The following is a 19,919-nucleotide window of genomic DNA, read 5'->3' as shown; positions in this document are numbered from 1 at the left end:
TGTCAAACCATTATAAAATGCTTTCTCATCACTTAGAATTTTTAGTCTATACTTATTGAAAAAACTACCATTTAAGCATACATTATATTAATCTGGCCAAATATCAAAAGTAAACTATAAGCTAAATAAATGTTAAAGTAAAATTTCTCACTTTCAGAAGCCAAATCTGAATTTCTTCCTACTCATAAACATCTCTAATTTTCCACACAGTGTTCTGTACTATCAGAGTTCATGATGATGGCAAAAAGACATGTCTGGTAAAATCTTACAAAATACACAAAGAATTTTCTAAAAACTCAATAAAAAACACTAAAAAATTAAGCCAAAAACCTTCATAGACACCTCACCAAAGAAGATACACACGGCCAATAAGCATATGAAGAGATGCTCCACATCATATGTCATCAGGGAAATGCAAATTAAAACAACAAAGATATACTACTATACATCACTAGAATGATGAAAATGCATAACACTGGCACCACCAAATGCTGGTGAAGAAATGGAGCAACAAGAACTCATTCATTGCTGGTGGGACTGCAAAAATGGTATAGCCACTTGGGAAGACAGTTTGGTGGTTTCTTATCAAATTAAACATACTCTTACCATACAATCCAACAATCATACTATTTATCCAAAAGAAATGAAAACACATCTACACAAAAACCTGAACATACGTGTTTATAGCAGCTTTATTCATAATTGCCAAAATTGGAGGCAACCAAGATATCCTTCAGCAGGTGAATGAATAAACTGCAGTATATCAAGAATGTGGGGTATTATGCATGAATTAGATGGCATTAAAAAGGAATGAGCTATGAAAAATGCATACTATTATTACGTGAAGGAAGCCAATCTGAAAAGCCTACATAGTACGTGATTCCAACTATATGATGTTCTGAAAAAGGCAAAATAATGAAGTCTCTAAAAAGATGAGTAGTAGCCAGGGGTTAAAAGGAAAGGGAAATGAATAGGTAGAACACAGAGGATTTCTAGGGCAGTGGAAATCCTATTGTATGACAGATACTATAATGTTGGATGCATGATATTATAAGTTTGTACAAACCCTTAGGACGTACAAAATCAAGAGTGAATCCTGATGTAAATTATGAACTTTGGGTGATAATGATACGTTGATACAGTTTTCACGAATACATCACTCTAATCAGAATATTGATAGTGAGGGAGGCTATGCATGTGTGTGGGCACAAGCATATGAGACATCTCTATGCCTTCCTCTCAAGTTTTCTGCGAACCTAAAATTTCTGAAACATGTTGTCTTAAAAAATTTTTTGTGGGCAGGCAGGGTGGCTCATGCCTGTAGTCCCAACACTTGGGAAGGCCAAGTCAGGTGGATTGCTTGAGGTCAGGAGTTCAAGACCAGCCCGGCCAACATGGTGAAACCCCATCTCTACTAAAACTACAAAAATTAGCTGGGTGTAGTGGCAGGTTCCTGTAATCCCACCTACTCAGGAGGCTGAGGAGCCCAGGAGTTCGAGACCAGCCTGGGCAACATGGCAAAACCCTTCTGTCTACAAAAAAAAAAAAAATGTAGCCGGTGGTGGCATGTGCCTGTAAACCCAGCTACTAGAGAGGCTGAGGTGGGAGGATTACTTGAGCACAGGAGGTAGAGGTTGCAGTGAGCCAAGATCACAACACTGCACTCCAATCTAGGCAATGGAGGAAAAAATGAAGGAAGGAAGGAAGGAAGGAAGGAAGGAAGGAAGGAAGGAAGGAAGGAAGGAAGGAAGGAAGGAAGGAAGGAAGGAAGGAGGGAGGGAGGGAGGGAGGGAGGGAGGGAGGGAGGGAGGGAGGGAGGGAGGGAAGGAAGGAAGGAAGGAAGGAAGGAAGGAAGGAAGGAAGGAAGGAAGGAAGGAGAAAAGAGAAAAGAGAGAGGAAGGAAGAAAGGCAGAAAGGAAGGGAGGGAGGGAGGCAGAGAGGGAGGGAGGGAGAGAAGGAGGGACGGAAGCCCTTATCTCTTAAGTTATAAGTTTATGAATGAAAGCATATGATGTTTGAGATTTATTCTAACCTACTCTTTTGGAGGTGCCAAAAGAAAGTGGGGAGAGGTAGAAAAGTTTAGATGAAACAGATCAGCCTTACTTATGTTGATAATTATGGAAGTTAGGAGATGTGTACATGGCAGTTCACCATACTATTATTTTTAGTTTGGAAATTTCTATAACAAAGAGTAAAAATTTTTAAAGGAGGGGTCAGAAGAGAGAAAATAAAATGGAAACAGCAAGCAGATGCTTTATAATGTAGTTTTAAATAATAATTTTAGCAAAGACTATATTGACCTGCTTTTCATGTCCTTGAAATAATAAACAGTTTAATCTGGAACCTTAAACAAAAAAAAGTAATGGTGAAAAAACACTTCTGAAAAGAATGCTCCATTTGTCTCCAGGATTTTCTTCTAAGTTGCTAATACCAATTCTGTGAGTTTTGAGGCTGACGCTTCTCTATTTGAGAACACTCATATTTTCATTTTCTCTCAATTAAATCTTGCTGGCAATAAGTTTCTTTAAAGTCATTAGGAAGTTTTATGGAAAGAAGTTTAACAACATGCACAATGCATGAATCAATCATACTAGAGTGTCTGCTTTGAAATTTATCTCTTTGGGGAAAATTGGCAATTTATCTTTCCTTTAGTTCTGTTTCTCTCTGCATGATGGGGAATTCTTTTGTGGAAATCTTAGTAACAGAATGTAACAGAGCTTTACCCACTTCAGGGTATTCTTTACTGGTCCACGTAAAATATTTCATTGTTTGCTGTGGTTCTTCCTCCAGTAGCGGATATTTACTTCATTGATATAAAATGTTTGCTCAGTTACTCTTCTGCCAGGCCCTTCTGTGTATACAACAAGTTTTCATTTCAATGCCAAAACATATTATAATATTTTAGAAGACATTTTAAACAAATATTAAACTCAACATGTGTAAAGTATCATTGATACACATAACTCAGTTGAAGTAATGATAACATAAATAGCTATGATAAGTTTATGTATCCACTGGCAAGAACAACAACAACATCACCCCTACCTAAATCCTAAAGATTATAACACACCCTTGATAGCAGGCAATGTTCTGATTTTGGAGATGTTAAAATGTGTTTTAAAACTTTTGTATGTTAAAACTGATAAAATAAGGTAATTTAAATTATCTTTATTAGTTAATGGTATGTTTAGTAGCTAAATACAGAAAGTATGTTTTTAATACAAAGAAAGTCACATTAAATTATCTAAATTATTGCATTTTTCCTTTTAAATCCATGTTATGTCAGTTAATTTTTAATTAATATTATAGAAACTTTAATACTTTAATTTGGTAAAAATATTAAAAGGGATATTAAAACATAACAGCTAACACTCATTGATTATTTGCTATTTATCAAAGTGCTTCATTATTAACTTCTGCCATGTAACATTTACAGAATCTTCTTGAGTATCACATGAAAAAAGATCAAAATCATCTTTGAGAGGAGACATATTGAGATTTATCTAGTTTAAGGTGGTGGCTTAAAGCACATATTCTTTAACAACAACAGCAGCAAAATAATTTAAATGACTGCTGTTTATATTGCAAATATTTATCCAGGAATCTAAGAATGTACCCTCTGTTAGTTACTACTATTTTACAATGTCTTCACAGATAACAATGAATTCCCTTTAATTCATTAATGTAATTAATTTTTAATTTTAAAAAATAAATATGCATGCAGTCAATCGCTGCAGCACAAGGTTTGGTTAAAAATAAAGATAAAATAGACCAGACACGGTGGCTCATGCCTGTAATCCCAGCACTTTGGGAGGCCAAGGCGGGCAGATCACAAGGTCAGGAGATCGAGACCATCCTGGCTAACACGGTGATACCCCGTCTCTACAAAAATACAAACAATTAGGCAGGCTTGGTGGCAGGCATCTGTAGTCCCAGCTACTCGGGAGGCTGAAGCAGGAGAATGGTGTGAACCCAGGAGGCGGAGGCTGCAGTGAGTGGAGATCGCGCCACTGCTCTCCAGCCTGGGCAACAGAGCGAGACTCTGTCTTTAATAAATAAATAAATAAATAAATATAATAAAAAAGGTAATTTTATTACAAGTCTCATAAACTGGTTCTGACATCAGTTCAAAGGTGAGGCACTTCCAAAAACATTTGTGCTAAAGAAAACAGTGGAACACGAGAGCAGCTTCTCAATTTGAGCTTTTTGAGCGACAGCTCTTGCTTATACATAAATTTCTGACATGCTTACTGAAATATAACGATCATTTTTTTGCCAGATCTCATCTATCTGACAATTATTTTTGTGGGATAATTATAGCACCTGAGAAAAAGAAAACTCCCTAGTAATGTCAAGTTAGCCCTTTCTAATTTGCTACCAGACAATGAGATTCTTAATTTAATAATCATTGATTTCATTATTATGATCTCTAATTAATCTTTATTTTTAAAATCAGGAAATAAGAGACAGCTTTGAAAAGTTAAATGTCTTTAATATTTATTGAACTCAAGTACACTGCACTAACTTTAGAGAAACTGTGGCACACACTCAGACCTTAACAAAATTTTATGATTTATCAAAAGCAGAGCAGAGTATAATGCAAATAAATAGGTTTGACCACTTTCTCCTTTTCTGTATGCCAAGAGAAATTTAGCCAAGGATATAAATTATGTAAACCACATTTCTAAAACACACACACACAAAGCCATCTCATTACTAAATATTATGACAAATCAAGAGAGGAAGCCTAAATAAAATAAATCCTGAGATAAGCTGCAGCTGCTTTCCTGAAAATGAGTGAGTAGAAAATATTTGTGTGTTTTCAATGCATTTCTCGGACTCACAGAAGCTCAAAACTCTAAAGTATCAATGAGATTAGGGAGAAGAACTTGGAAAGAAGAATAACATGACTTTATGCATAGGACTTAAAATTATAAATCAATATTTTCTCTATATTAGTGCCTCAATTTACATAAGTTTATGAATTTTTGGCTAATGACATTATAAGACCTTCCAATATTGTTCACAAATACTTGTCAAGTTTTTTTTTTTAACATTTCCCTAAACTCTAGCTACTCTGCCATAGTCCCTATATAGAAATGCTATTATTAATTCAAGAATTAGCTCATCTCCCTCTTCCACTAAAACCTTACCTTTCACGACCACTACAAAAATTACCTCTGTGCTAAAATCATAGACCATGAGTTCCAGTCTCTCAGCTTATGACACATTATACTTGAAATTAAAGTATTTATTTTACATATTTTTCTCTCCTACTAACTTGTAAAATCCCAAAGGACAGAAATCTTTGCATTTATTCTACTCCAGTACCTGCTTTACTGATTTTTTTTTTAAATACAGAAACATGAAGAACAAAAGCCCAAATGTAATAAACATATAAAAAAAGAAAGAAGCACTTGTTTACTTGTATTACTTACAGCATTCTATTGTATGAATTACCATTACTCATTTATCCATTCTACTGTGGATGGACATTTGGGTTGATTCCAGTTTGGGGCTACTATATATACGATGCTGCTGTGAATATTGTTGTACATGACATTTAGGAAAAATATGTATGTTGGAACTTAGGGTATGTGTATGTTCATCTATAACAGATACTGCCAGTCTTTCAGAATGGTTTTATTAATTTACATATCCATCAGCATGTATGAGAGTTCTAGTTGGTTCACATGAATGCCAACATGTCAGTCTTTTTTATATAATCATTATAGTGAGTATGTAGTGTGGCATTTTAATTTCCTTTTGTTTGCACTCCCTTGATAACTAATGAGAATGAGCAATTTTTCATACGATTACTGGGTCTTTGGATATTCCCTAAACCACCTATTAAGTTTTTTACCTATTTTTCCATTGGGTTTCTCTTTTTGATTTGTAGAGATTCTTATATTTGATATATATGTGCCCTTTGTGAAATCTGTATTATAAATATCTTCTCTCATTCGATGGTTTTCCTTCCATCTTAATGATGTCATTTGATTTACAGAAGTTCTTAATTGAATATAATAGGATTTTTTCGCTTTATGTGATACGGTTTGGCTGTGTCCCACCCAAATCTCACCGTGCACTATAGCTCTCATGTGTCGCGGGAGGGACCCGTGGGAGGTAACTGAATCATGGGGACGGATTTTTCCCATGTTGTTCTCGTGATAGTAAGTCTCACGAGATCTAATGGCTTTATAAAGTGCAGTTCCCCGGCACACAGTCTCTTACCTGCTGCCATGTAGGATATGCCTTTGCTCCTCCTTCACCTTCTGCCATGATTGTGAGGCCTCCCCAGCCATGTGGAACTGTGAGTCAATTAAACCTATTTCTTTTATAAATTACCCAGTCTTGGGTATGTCCGTATAGCAGTGTGAGAACGAACTAATACATTATGGTTGGTGTTTTCTGTGTCCTATTTAAGAAACCTTTATGAATCACAAAGTCACAAAGCTATCCCTCTATGGCACTGTCATGGTCATGGATTTCTGACTTCGCAGAGTATAATTAACTGACAGCTCAGCTGTTGCACTCTAAAATCTATCACTTTATTCAGAGGCCACAATTCCCTTTGTGTTCTCCCAGCCATTGACTGAGTGCTGCGAGGATATTAAGGCAGGCCTTGTCCTGGGAGATGTGACTCTTTGACAGGTAGGTTTGGCTGCAGGACTCCATCAACTTTGCTGAACTTTCTTAGAACTAGACTGCAGTCTAATATTTTCCCACCCAGTTCTTCCTTCCCTAAATCTGTTGACTGGGCTGGGTATGGGACGAGCTTCTAGGGTGCTGGTAATGTACTCTCTTTTGATTTGGGTGGTAGATTACATGGTTTTGCTTATTTTGTGAAATTTCACTGAGTTGTAAACATAGGATTTTTTTAATTTTTCCATATATATGTGTTATATTTCAGTAAGTTTAGTATAAACTTTCATTTAAAAATAAAGAAGGTGGCAGAAGTCAGTAATTCAAACTTTGAGTAGGCAGTTATTACAAAATAGAATGTGCTCTTTGCCTATGATTTGAAGGACATGAAACCTTTAGAAAAAAAGCACAAACGGAAGGTTAGAAAAAATATCTCAGTCTGAGCTCTGTTCCCTTATTAACCACATATTTGGTAAATCACTCAATATTATAAGTGTCCCAGATTTTTCCTCTCAAACAATTTGATGAATAAAGCCTAATTTATTGTTTTTATTTAAAAAAAGAGAAAGCAATTATGTAGCCAGGTTTTAATAAGTGCTGTATAAAGGCAAAGAATTATTAGTAAAAGATGTTCAAAAGCTGCTTTTCAACTTTCATTCAATGCCTTTTCTTAATATTGTTTGTCTATATGCACAAAACAGACTTTATTACAGGTTGCATGTATCCACTACAAGTTTTGTTTGGCCCTCAGATACACTATATAATACACTGAGTTGTCCTCCTCATTTGTTAACTTTCTAAAAGCCAATAGCCTAGATGAAGCTAAAATACACATTAAGCAGCAATTGTGTTGGTAACCAAGGAACTTAATTACAAGCACTGATAACAATGCAACAGAAAATTCTGGGGTCAATGATAACACGTGAATATATCATCAAATTCCATGAACAATACTTTTCAAATATTCTAAATGATAGCACAATTTTAGAATAATGGAAAGCTAAAAATAAAAATAAGAGATGTGAGCAAACCTTACATGAAGTAGAAGGGTATCATTTTTTTTCCTGAAGTAGGTAAAAGAACACCAGAGATATTTAAAAACCTGGACAGTTGTTCTCCTAGTAAAGATAAACTAAGTGAACAGGGCCAAATGCACAGGGAAAAGATAATTAGGCTAAACGCAATAAATTATTTTCATATAGATTTATTTTCACAAAGCATCATAAATCAATCATGGATAAATCCATAGAGGAAAATGCAACTTCACTGAAGCCTGGCATGTTAAAGCATTTCTGTTTGTCTCTTCATATTCTACATTCTAATTTGTCTCTTCATATTCTACATCCTAATTTTTCCATCGTTAATTTACTCTACAAATAACTGAGATTTCTCTACTCACATTTCCTATAACATAAACTCATTTCTCAGCAACAGTTAACAATTATGCCCATAACTACTGAGTTGCTGTTACAGTAACACTGAAAAGGAAAACAAAAATTCTTAAGATGAATTTCATATCTTTAAAACTTGTTTTTAACTAATGTCTTCTGAACACTAGTGGTAAATAGATGTTGACACAGCTAGTAGAGGAAAAGGGGCCAATGGTCAAAAAATGCAGGGAAATACTGGGTTAAACTACATTCAGCAGCATCTTAACATACTAGTTGGTATACTGAGAGGCTTTAATATGCTTACATAAGCTGTGGATTTCTAAGAAAAAAATGGATAGTGTTTTGCCTACTTATTTGATCACCTTTTCCATGGAGCATTTTAATGAATTATATTTGAGAAACAATATTTTATAGACATCCAATGTCCCTCATAGCAATTTAAATAGACAAAGATACACACACAAGTAGGTTCTTATTAGAAGGTACCTTTGGATTAAGGCTAAAATCTGCTACCCAATCCCTGAACCACATTTCACCATCATCTGAAGGTTAAGTTTATTGCACATGATGAATAAAAAATAAATTTGTTATCATAGCTATTGTTATCTTATTATTGATGACTCGCCACTTATATTGAAATAGGTTTATAAAAGTGGATTTATAAATTTTCCTTCATCTATGTGCTTTCTAATACATCTACTTCTCAAGAGAAGTGCAAGAAATGCTTTGTTGTATATAAGATAGATATGAGCAATGTCTTGCCAGAGAGATATAAAAGATTTTAATACTCAGTCTAAAACAATGTACTATTTATTACCAAAAGATATATAAGAAATAGGAACCCTATGTCTCATCTTCACCTTGCACATGAATTCATTCTGCCGCTTGAGAAAATGAGACTAGGTTATATTCCATTCAACTATCTGTGTGTGTGAGTGTGTGTGTACATATAAAGGAATTTGGGGATGGTATATTTCTTTCTGCTATTCTTTCCCTCTAACCTATTTCCAACATTAGAAATCATGAAAACTTGTTTTAACTCATTGTATTACTCTCTATGACTTGTCAGAGAGTTCAGACACTAATTTGATACATAGTCTTAGAAATTAGATTAGCATACGTGTAGTTTTCCAATATTGGAAATAGACTAGAGGGAAAGATATGCATGACTTTTCAGAGTATTGAAAATGAAGAGCAAAAATAAAATGAAGAGCAAAGAAATCCTATATCTATGTTATGCATAAAGATGTAATGAAAAGGTATATAATATAAAGGTATATACATGTATTTTATATAACTAGAAAATCAGAAAGAAGGACAAGAAAACTACAAGTAGGCTAATCTATTTTCTAAGACTATTATAGAATTCATCTGTGAACTCTCTGACAAGTCATAGAGAGTAATATAATGAGTTAAAACAGGTCTTCAGCTGGGCGCAGTGGCTCACCTGTAATCCCAGCACTTTGGGAGGCTGAGGCAGGTGGATCTCCTGAGGTCAGGAGTTCAAGACCAGCCTGGCCAACTTGGTGAAACACTGTCTCTACTAAAAAATACAAAAATTAGCTGGGCCTGGTGGCAAGTGCCTATAATCCCAGCTACTTGGGAGGCTGAGACAGGAATATAATCACTTGAACCTGGGAGGCAGAGGTTGCAGTGAGCCGAGATAGCACCATTGCCTGGGCGATAAGAGCAAAATTCCAACTCCATCTCAAAACAACAACAACAACAACAGCAACAACAAAACAAAAACAAAAACCAAAAAACAGGTTTTCATGATTGGATTCAGTGCAGCTCATCAAATGATATAAACCAACCTCCCTCTCTCTCAACACGTACGTACACATATTGACACACGTTATCTCTACAGATACAGGCATGCAAAAGTTAAATATAAATAATTTCAAGTTTTAATCTATTATCCATTTAACATATTCATATTTTCAAAGAGCAAGTACATCTTTCAATAAGAGTGTGAAAGCTCTTTGTGGGATCAAGTAATACAAAATATTAAAATTGTGATTAGAAAATACAGAGATTCAGAAAAATCAAGGTTGTGATTAAGTATTAAATGTTCAATCCAGTATTATTCTAATTGCCCAAGAGTAAGATAATGCTATACTGGAGACCATAACAAAAGAAACATTTTTCTTTTTAGGGTTGCCTATATAAAGAAGAGTTGTATGGAACCAAAAAATCTATACTTAGCATAAATTTTTGTTTACAGTAGCCCCCTCCCATATCTGCAGAGGATATGTTCTAAGAACTGCAGTGGATGCCTGATACTGCCAATAGTATCAAACACTGTATCTACTAAGTTTTCTCCTTTGCATACATAGCTATGTTAAAGGTTGTTGTTGTTGTTGTTGTTCTGAGACAGAGTTTTGCTCTTGTTGCGCAGGCTGGAGTGCAAAGGCGTGATCTCGGCTCACTGCAACCTCTGCCTCCCGGGTTCAAACAATTCTCTTGTCTTAGCCTCCCAAGTAGCTGGGATTGCACAGTAAGAGATTAACAATAATAATAAAATAGAACAATTATAACAATATAGTGTAATAAAAGTTTTATGAATGTGGTCTCTTCTTCTCAAAATATTTTATTATACTGTACTTCCCCTTTTTCTTTCTGACCATAGGTAACTGAAACAGTGGACAGTGGAGACTATTGTATTTACACACCCACATATGACCCTTTAACCTTTGTGTAACAGGACTATAGTTTGCACAGGAAAATGCATTTTTATATATCATCTTCACAGTAAAGTTTTTTATTTTGCTTCCAATCCTTCCTTTTGTACTGCTTTCTAGAATGTTTTGGGATGAGACTTGTGAGCAAACACTATATGACATTCTTCTTTGCATTACAGTGACAAGTGCATGGTTGGCATACAGTATATTTGGGTTAAACAAATGAAAGAAGAAACAGTCAATCAGATGACTCAAGTGAAAAAGATCTGTCACTAAATAATTCCTTAGGATCCGAGATTCTGGGTCAATTATAGAGAAGAGGATTTAGATCTCTGTCACTGCACAACAGCTCTACGAATAGTCAGGTTACCCACACACACTGTAAATTGGCAGTGGCACTGGCTCTCAGCTATGTCTTGCTTAGACCATTTCTTTCAACTTTTTCAATTAGTTGCCAACATTAAAAACAAAGGCATATCACATAAAATTTGGAATTTGAGATTCTCTCAAAAAATCAAAAGTCTGGCTACCCTATGCCCAAAGTAGCTCAAACCAACACCAAGTTACATCAAAATCCTGTTTCTCCCTACAGATGAGACATGTTTTCCAGTTCACCACTTCACTCCCCAATGTTTTGTGCTCAGTCTTCACTCATACATTCACTCTGAGGCCACTGCAGGCATCTGATTTTATAACTTCTATTATTCACAAACCAGTTCTAACAATGAGACCAAGTCTCAGTTTTGATAATTACTAAAAATGCAACCTTGAGCAAGTAATTTACCTTCATGGTGTCTAATTTCACCACCTATAAATCTGTGAAAGTTATCCCCTACTACATCATAGTATGGCTGTGAGAAGTCAATGAGATTGTATAAAGGTTTTGTTAACTCCAAAATCCGTATATATAAAGTGGTATTATTTTTGTTATTAAAACTATAGTAAGTAAAAAAGTGATCATCTGTCAATTGTAATATATTTCTAAACAAAATTGAAAACCCTTAGATTAATTAGTAGGAAAAGAAAACATGAATGTTAACAGTCAGTTAGAGGTACCATTAAAAACTGGTGAATATTCAAATGCAAGCAGAGAATATGTCTTCAGACTTGGGGCTATTTTTGTATTTTTGTCCAGTACACTTATGTTAAAATAATTTAATCAAATGTAATGTTATTTGAGAAAAAATAAGGTCATGTTACTTTATTAAAATGAAGAATACAGGGCAGACAGAATATATAAATATTTTCATTAGTTATTCCCAGCTCATCTATAAAATAAATATTTGCTTTCAGCATAAAAGAGTAATAATCAATTTTAAAGACATTTAATCTTTAAAATGTCATAAAGAAAAATGTGCTAAAAGTAATTTTATAATACAGAATTATAAAGTTAAAATTGAAATATCACTTATCTAAAGTTTATCTTAAAAGAATTCTTAATTTTCAGTGAATTTTTGTGTTGTTTATTGAGATTGTTTTTGTTTCAGCCAAATTCTCCCTTGGATGGCTAAATTAACATACATTAATATGTGCACATATAAAATATGTGCACACATATACATAGTCATGCCCTAGCTTTTAAAGGATCACTTAGTTTTATCGTGCATCCTTTCAGTCAAACTAGAAAGCAAAATAAAAGGTAAAGCCTCTATTTTTATTGTATATCTATGTTTATTTTATACTATCCCATGACTTAATAAAGCAATGTTTCACAAACCTGGTTTTATTTTATAAAACAGATTTCAAAGCCATACCAGAACCACAGAATCAGGCTTTTTGAATGGTCCTGCTCAATAATTTTTTTTTTTCAGTTGCCCAGTTAATTCAAATTGTAAATCTCTTTGGGAATCATTTTAGTGTTTAAGTTGGTGTGTAGTCTCAGCTGAATGCTGATAAACTGATTTTTTAATTTATCTAACAGAAAGACTGTTGAAAGACCACATTATAACTTTCTCATTAAGAAATGAACATATTTAGGAATAGAAAAAGCTTCTAAGATTCCTTTCCACACTGACTAATGTAACATGAAAGTTTGTGTTATCTGTCATCCACTATCTAGACCCTTGTGATTATCAAAAGGAAATAAGATATTCATTCCATATCTAAGGCCTTTATAAGAACAGCATGACTCCAGAAAACATAATAATCTCTATTTGATCCATAAAATTTGATGGCAATATCATTATGAATCCATCCTAAACTGTAATTCTCTTTAATATATGCATGAATTACACATTCCAGTCACAGTACACATAGTTGAAACATGCTTAGTCAAGCAGATATTGGAAAATACATCTATTTAACTTATAAGAGCCTTGCTAGAAAAATATGTTTAAATCAACCCAAGATCTTCTCATATGTATGTGGAAAAAAACCCTTACAGAAAAATTAATTACCTTTGAATGTTGTAGAGCACATTAAAAAAGTATCTTTCTATGGGGAAAATATGGCCTCTTTGTAGGGAGAACATATTACCGATTACATGGGCATAAGCCCTGAAGTTTCTTGTCCTCCGACTCTATTTTTCATATAAACATTAAGTACACTTTAATATACAACTCTGAGCAATTCATTCTTTTAACCAAAACAACAGCATGAACAAAAAATGCCTATTCCTCCAGACTTTTGTTAAAATGAAGCTGAATCTCCTTAGTCTAACATTAAAAGTCAGTAAAATCTGACCTCCAACTACTTTTGGGACTACCGTGGCCACACGGTATTTCAATTGTTTATTATAACAAAGTCAAAATTACAAGACGCCAAGAGACTGAGATGTGTTTCACTCTCTATTTATGCTTTCCTCGATGTGGTATACAATAATGCCCAGATTTCCCCGGTACCTTTCCTACCTGCCACCTGAAGTTGGAGTTCTCCAGCTGTATGAAATTACCGCTAGAGCAGGAGCTGTTCTCTCTGCAATCAGGAAACGACCCAGGGCTGCCCTTGCTTTGTAACCCAGCCTCTGTGAATCTGGCAAAGTAAGAAAGAAGGTGTTCTCATCCTTTCACTACTTTGCCGAAGGCAGAGAAAATATTCCCATCATGGCATCTACTCACAACTTTTATCTCAGGTATCCCATCATGCTCTTTAAGAAATATAATTTTTAAACAGAATTTTTAAAGCAAGCATAATTTTTAAACCAAGAGGTACTTTCAATATAGAATTTACAAATGATCTTTGTTCTACAGTCTTTTTGTAGGCATGCAATTTATCTTTGAGAAGAGGCACAAATATCTTGAAAAACCTTGCTTAAAAACAACAGTTAATACTCATAATCTTTTAAATCCCATCTGCAACTCATAAGAAAAAAAAAATCATTACACCGAGGGTCTCAGGCTCCACTTGGGGATTATTCCTGAGGTCTCCATTGTATCAGCTAACCTTTCCCAAAGTTTTTCATGCTACCCTTGTACAAGCTGCGTTTAAACTGCATGGCGCCTGGGTTTAAACTGCATGGGTTTAAACTACATGGTTTGAATCTGCATTAATATGCAGATTTTCTTCCATCTCTGCCACCCTGGAGACAGCAAGATCAGCCATTCCTCTTCCTCTTCAGCCTACTCAGCATGAAGACAATGAGTAGGTGATCCACTCCCACTTAATGAATAGTAAAAGCATTTTCTCTTCCTTACGATTTTCATAATAGTATTTTCTATTCTTTCACCAACTTTGTTGTAAGAATACGGTATATAATACATGCAACATACAAATCAGGTATTGACTGTTTATATGATTGTTCAGTAGGCTTGCAGATTGCATACTCTTTGTCAGATTCTAATCTCACTGAAAGCATAATCTTGCATCATGTATCTTTGTCTAACCCATACCAACATCTCATCAATAATTTTTAGTGAATAAATGAATAAATGTTAGACAATGATTCACCTCCTAAAAGGCTAATCTTATTAAACTGATTTGTAACATGAGTGGATCTCTTTGGTTTAAAATAAAACAAAATTATACAATAAACTACTGCGGTAGTGACCTTAAATTTAACACATTTTCATAAACTGAGTTAAAGAGAAGTCTCTACTATCTGTAACATAATAGAAGAAATACAGGATCTTTTCAACTGCTGCTGTCTTCCTTCCATGTATTTTTTATTATGTATTTTTCTTGCTTTAACTGCTGTTAGGTGTAGGGTCTATAATTATTAGGTCTGCTGTGACTTCACTGTTGTATCTAAATAACAATATGATATTGCAACAATTAGATACCAAAAACACGGAGTTAGCTTTTAGTTTTGATTATGCATGCTCAAAATGGTATTTCCAAAAGCAATGTACAAGCAAGGAAATTAAACTTACCATATGGAATTTTTTTTTTTTTTTTGAGATGGAGTCTAGCTCTGTTGCCCAGGCTGGAGTGCTGTGACATAATCTCGGCTCACTGCCACCTCTGCCTCCCAGGTTTAAGCGATTCTCCTGCCTCAGCCTCCCGAGTAGCTGGGATTGCAGGTGCCCACCACCACACCCAGCTATTTTTTTGTATTTTTAGTAGAGACAGGGTTTCACTGTGTTGGCCAAGCTGGTCTCAAACTCCTGACCTTGTGATCTGCCCGCTTCAGCCTCCCAAAGTGCTGGGATTACAAGCGTGAGCCACCGCACCCAGCCGGAAAATTTCTAATATTCCAAAATTAATATATTGTAGTCATTATCTGTTCTCCCTTCTTCAAATCACTTCAGTATCTGTGATTATCTTATTCACTTATTTGCTTACTTGTTTATTGTCCCACCAATATCCATCCAGCCACCCCATTACCACTAGAATGCAAGCTGTATGAGAGCAGGGACTACTCTGGGCTGAAAATAGTGGCTGGCATTATAAGAGTGACTCAGTAAATCTTGAACAAGTGAATAGTGTCATTAGCCAACACTTTTCTTCCTTAAAATTACATTTTTGTGGCCAGATTTGGTGGTTCATGCCTATAATTCCAACACTTTGGGAGGCTGAGGTAGGAGGACTGCTTGAACCCAGGAGTTCAAGACCAGCATGGGTAACATAGTGAGACCCTGACTCTACAGAAAATAAAAAATTAGCTTGGTGTAGTGGCATGTGCCTATAGTCCGGGCTACTCGGGAAGCTGAGGTGGGAAGATGGTTTCAGCCCATGAGGTTGAGGCTGCAGTGAGTTGTGATTGTACCACAGTACTCAGCCTGGGCAAGACAGTGAGATCCAATTTCAAAATATATATATATATATATATATATGTATGTGTATATATGTGTGTGTATATATGTATGTATATATATATTTTTTTCATGGTACTGATATTACTTTTAGTCTAAAGTCACACAATATAAATGTTTTTACTTGAAACAAGCAGCCAGACTGCAAGAGGTCTCTGACAATGGTTCTTATTAGCCCAAGGAAGAGAAAGAGGAAACACAAGGAGCTAGTCGTGTACACTGTGCAGGTGATCCTGATTTACAGATGGTGGGATAGATGTCGTGTGTGGCAACGTGCTTTTTTTTTTTTCTTTCTTTCTTTTTTTTCTTGGAGACTGAGTCTTCCTCTATCACCCAAGCTGGAATGCAGTGGTGTGATCTCAGTTAATCACAACCTGCGCCTCCCAGGTTCAAGAGATTCTTGTGCCTCAGCCTCCCGAGTAGCTAGGATTAAAAGCATGTACCATGCCAGGCTAATTTTTGCATTTTTAGTAGAGACAGGGTTTCACCACGTTGGCCAGGCTGGTCTTGAACTCCTGACCTCAAGTGATCCACCCACCTCAGCCTCCTAAAGTGCTGGGATTACAGGTGTGAGCCACCGTGACCGGCCAGCAACTTGCATTTTTTTTACAATAATTAATTTTATTCAAAATGGGTTTCCTTCACATAAACAGAATGTAAAACCAGTCTTTAGAAAGCATTGAGTGTCTCACTGTCATTCATGTGAATATTAAGGACCTTGTCCTGTAAATTAGAAACAAATCCAAGTAGGCTAGGCAGTGGCTCACGCCTGTAATCCCAACACCACTTTGGGAGGCCAAGGCAGGAGGATCGCTTCAGCGCAGGAATTTGAGACCAGCCTGGCCAACATGGTGAGACCTTGTCTCTAAAAAAGAAATTTAAAGTTCAGCTGGACATGGTGGTTCATGCTTGTGGTCTCCCCTCCTCAGGAGGCTGAGGTGGGAGGATCACTTGAGCCCGTGAGGTAAAGGCTGCGGTGAGCCATGACTGTAACACTGCAATACACCCTGGGTGAGAGAACAAGACCCTATCTCTACCAAAAATTTTTTTGCAAAAAGGATTTGAGAAAGCCACTATTTGGCTTAAAGAAGAAGTTGTGCTGGGGGCCTGACCTCTCATCTTTGATGTCTAGCTGACTCCCAGTACTTTCCATGACAGCAGCTGAAGACTGACTCTTAGGATCTCAAGTAGCTTATGTTACCAGGGACAGGTAGACTGACGTGTTGAATTCCCAGTGTCACTCCACCGGTTGTCTTTCTCCTCACAGCCTTGAGAGCATCGTTAACAAGGTGTGTGTCCTTGATTCTGTCAGCTGGTTTCCTTCAGACTTCAACCCACATGCATTTTCCTGTTGCTAATTCTGCGTTGAATCTTTTCACCGTAGTAAATCTTAGCCACGAGTATGATGACAGGCTAAGTCCTGTGAGTCCTTCTAGTGAAGTCACCGAACCTAAGACTTGTCACCACATGGCTTCTGTGTAGCAGGAGTCCGGGGGCTGCTGAACCTCCACTCAGGCACTCACAGGCTGCACTCAAGGTGTCAGCCAGGGCTGGGATCTCAACCGAGGCCCGCGGTCCTCTCCCGAGCACATGTGGTTGTAGACAGAATCCATTTCTTGCAGCTGTGGAGACCCTGGCCATTTGCTTCTTTGGCAGCAGGAGGGGGCGGCTCTGCAGTTTCCAATCTCTTAAAGGGCACACATGAGCAAGCCAGGCCCGCCCAGGTCAATCTCCCTTCTGATTAACTCCAAGTCACCTGCTCTGGCCCCACCAGCCCCTGGATTTGCCTTTGGGGCGCCCATCTCCCCTGCAGGGGAGGGTGCAGCCCGGGGGATGGAGTGGCCTCTGCTACCTCCCTCAGTGCTTCCGGGAAAGAGCGCAACATGCGTTTTTAATAGTTCCTCCTCAGGTGACTTTTTTCATGGCAGAGTCAGAATTTGAAACCAGAGTCCATGTTCTCAACAACGGAATGCCCTCTCCTATAACTAAATCATCCCAGGCTTTAAGTCTGCCTAGCAGCAAGCAATGCCAGCCCCAGCAATTGCCTTTTTTATGCCTCAAGCCCATATGCAAAATCCAGCTCATGCAGATGCAAAGGCATCAGAAAAGCTAAAGGCAAAAAGGCCCCGAGGGCCAGACACCCTGGCCAAATTGGCTCTATCCAGACCCTCCTGAGGGTTCCGGTCCTAAATGGAGCCCTGGGGCAAGCACTTTACCAGCTTGGCCTGGCTTGCTGGCCCACACTGTCAACGCTAGAAGAGGAGTGGAGGGCAGCAGTCCATCCTATAAGGCTCCCCTGGGTGGAGGTGAACTCCCTCCCATTTTCCCCTTCCACACACTGATCAATCTTCTATAAAATTGATCTGGGGACCTTGCCAGTTTAAAGATATCATAGACAGCTGGAGATTAGCTCTTCACACATTTTACCAGGATTCCCTGGGATCACACAGCCTTTAAGGGTTGGACACCCTTTAAACCTCTCCTTTGAGGCAGAGCTAAAGAGGAACTAATTCCCTGTCTTCTCACTGGCTTCCCTACAGCAAACATTTGCCTACATGAGAAGCAGTTAGGGCAGGAGCTAAGAACATTTGTCTGGGAGCGGAGCTGAAGCTCAGATGGTTCTGATGGGCACCCACGATTGAGAAACGCTGCAGGCGCTTTGGCATTTCTAGGCTAAATCAAATTATATACCAAGCTTCCCTCCCTCTAACATGGATTTAAAGCATTACAAATAACAAGCTAACTTTAGGAGGGCTTTATAATATGGAAAGTTCCATTACATTGAAAGAACTCAATAATAAATAAACATATTATACAGGTGAACAAAGTTTTTGTATAAAGCATTTAAGTTATTTAGAATTAGTGTATACCGTGATACCACACAACCTTAATTAAGCCAACCAGAAAATAAGTAACAGGAATTCTTAACTAGCCAAAGGAATTGTCAAAAATTCAAAAGTTGCGTACGTCAAAGGTGCTACCTGAAAGAAGAGCTAACTAGAAACAGGTACAGAACTCATTACCCAGAGGGAGACAAGAGACGACATAAAAAGCAATCATAAGAATTACAAAAGTCACAGCAACCCAGGGCCATTAAAAGAAAGGGCAAAGAGTTCTAGCTCTCCAAATAGTCTAGAAAGATATGCTTGTGTTAGAGCAGAGAGCAAAATAGATTCTTGATAATTATACCAACCTCAAAAACTCTTAAAGAAGCAAAGCACTACAGGGGGAAAAACATGTTATTTACACATTGTTTAATGAAGCAATAAAATAGTGAAAAACATTTTTCTCAAAAATGAATACATTAAAGTGTATCTCCCTAAGTATCTATTGGAAAATTCACTGATGTGGAAAAATTCCTTCACCAATTTTTCTGAATACTGTTAATATGCAGTATGCAAAAGCATATTTTTATAGTTGCCTTCATTATATCTCTCATCTGAAAATCTTAGTTTTCTTAATTGATTGTATTCACAGTGTTAACATATTATCAGTTTTTTAAAAACACCTGACCCTCCTTCTTCAACACCTCCTATGCTATAGTTATACTTCTAGTTACGTTATTTTCTATGTGCAAAAGGCTGTTTACGTCTACTTCATCCTAGACTGACATTTCCAGCTTCACCTCAGATGCATCAATCTGTTTAGCCTTTCATGACAACTCCAGCCAGAGTTAGGGCCCTTTGTCCCACAGCTCCCTATGTGTGCCTCTATTACATTAATAATGACATACTATATTGTAAAATTGGTCTTCAACTAAATTCTGCTTCTTAACAACACAAAAACATTTCTTATTCTTTTTATTATCTCCATGGCCTACCAAAAAGCCTGATAAACTAGATACTCCATAATTACCAACTGAATGAAGGCCATGCAGAAAAGTCTTAAAATCTTGCCATTGTGATTGCAGTAAGACAGTAAGCTCATATTGTGCATTTTAATAAGCAAAAACACAGTAAATATTTTTATTTAAATTTCATCTACATGCAACAAAAGGCAGTCTGTATGAAGGT

At 36.6% G+C, this 19,919-nt stretch overlaps 1 protein-coding gene across 7 annotated transcripts in view; it reads right to left on the bottom strand.

The window, feature by feature from the left end:
• Positions 1–19,919, bottom strand: part of LOC105489997 (N-acetylated alpha-linked acidic dipeptidase like 2) — a 1,462,458-nt gene that overhangs the window by 1,219,813 nt on the left and 222,726 nt on the right. For 2 of the 7 annotated variants that reach the window (XM_071091264.1, XM_071091267.1), the window contains one exon: positions 13,567–13,687. The exons of 4 other annotated variants lie outside the window; for them this stretch is intronic. The gene's annotated coding sequence lies outside the window, so the exon portion shown is untranslated. Of the gene's footprint in view, positions 1–13,566; positions 15,901–19,919 lie in introns of those variants that run through there. One more of the 7 variants, XM_011755184.3, reaches the window with a different exon arrangement.

The sequence above is a fragment of the Macaca nemestrina genome, chromosome 2, assembly GCF_043159975.1.
Source record: "Macaca nemestrina isolate mMacNem1 chromosome 2, mMacNem.hap1, whole genome shotgun sequence".
Taxonomy (NCBI): Eukaryota; Metazoa; Chordata; class Mammalia; order Primates; family Cercopithecidae; genus Macaca; species Macaca nemestrina.
The sequence above is the reverse complement of the archived record's forward strand: the minus strand, read 5'-3'. Positions and strand labels throughout refer to the sequence as shown.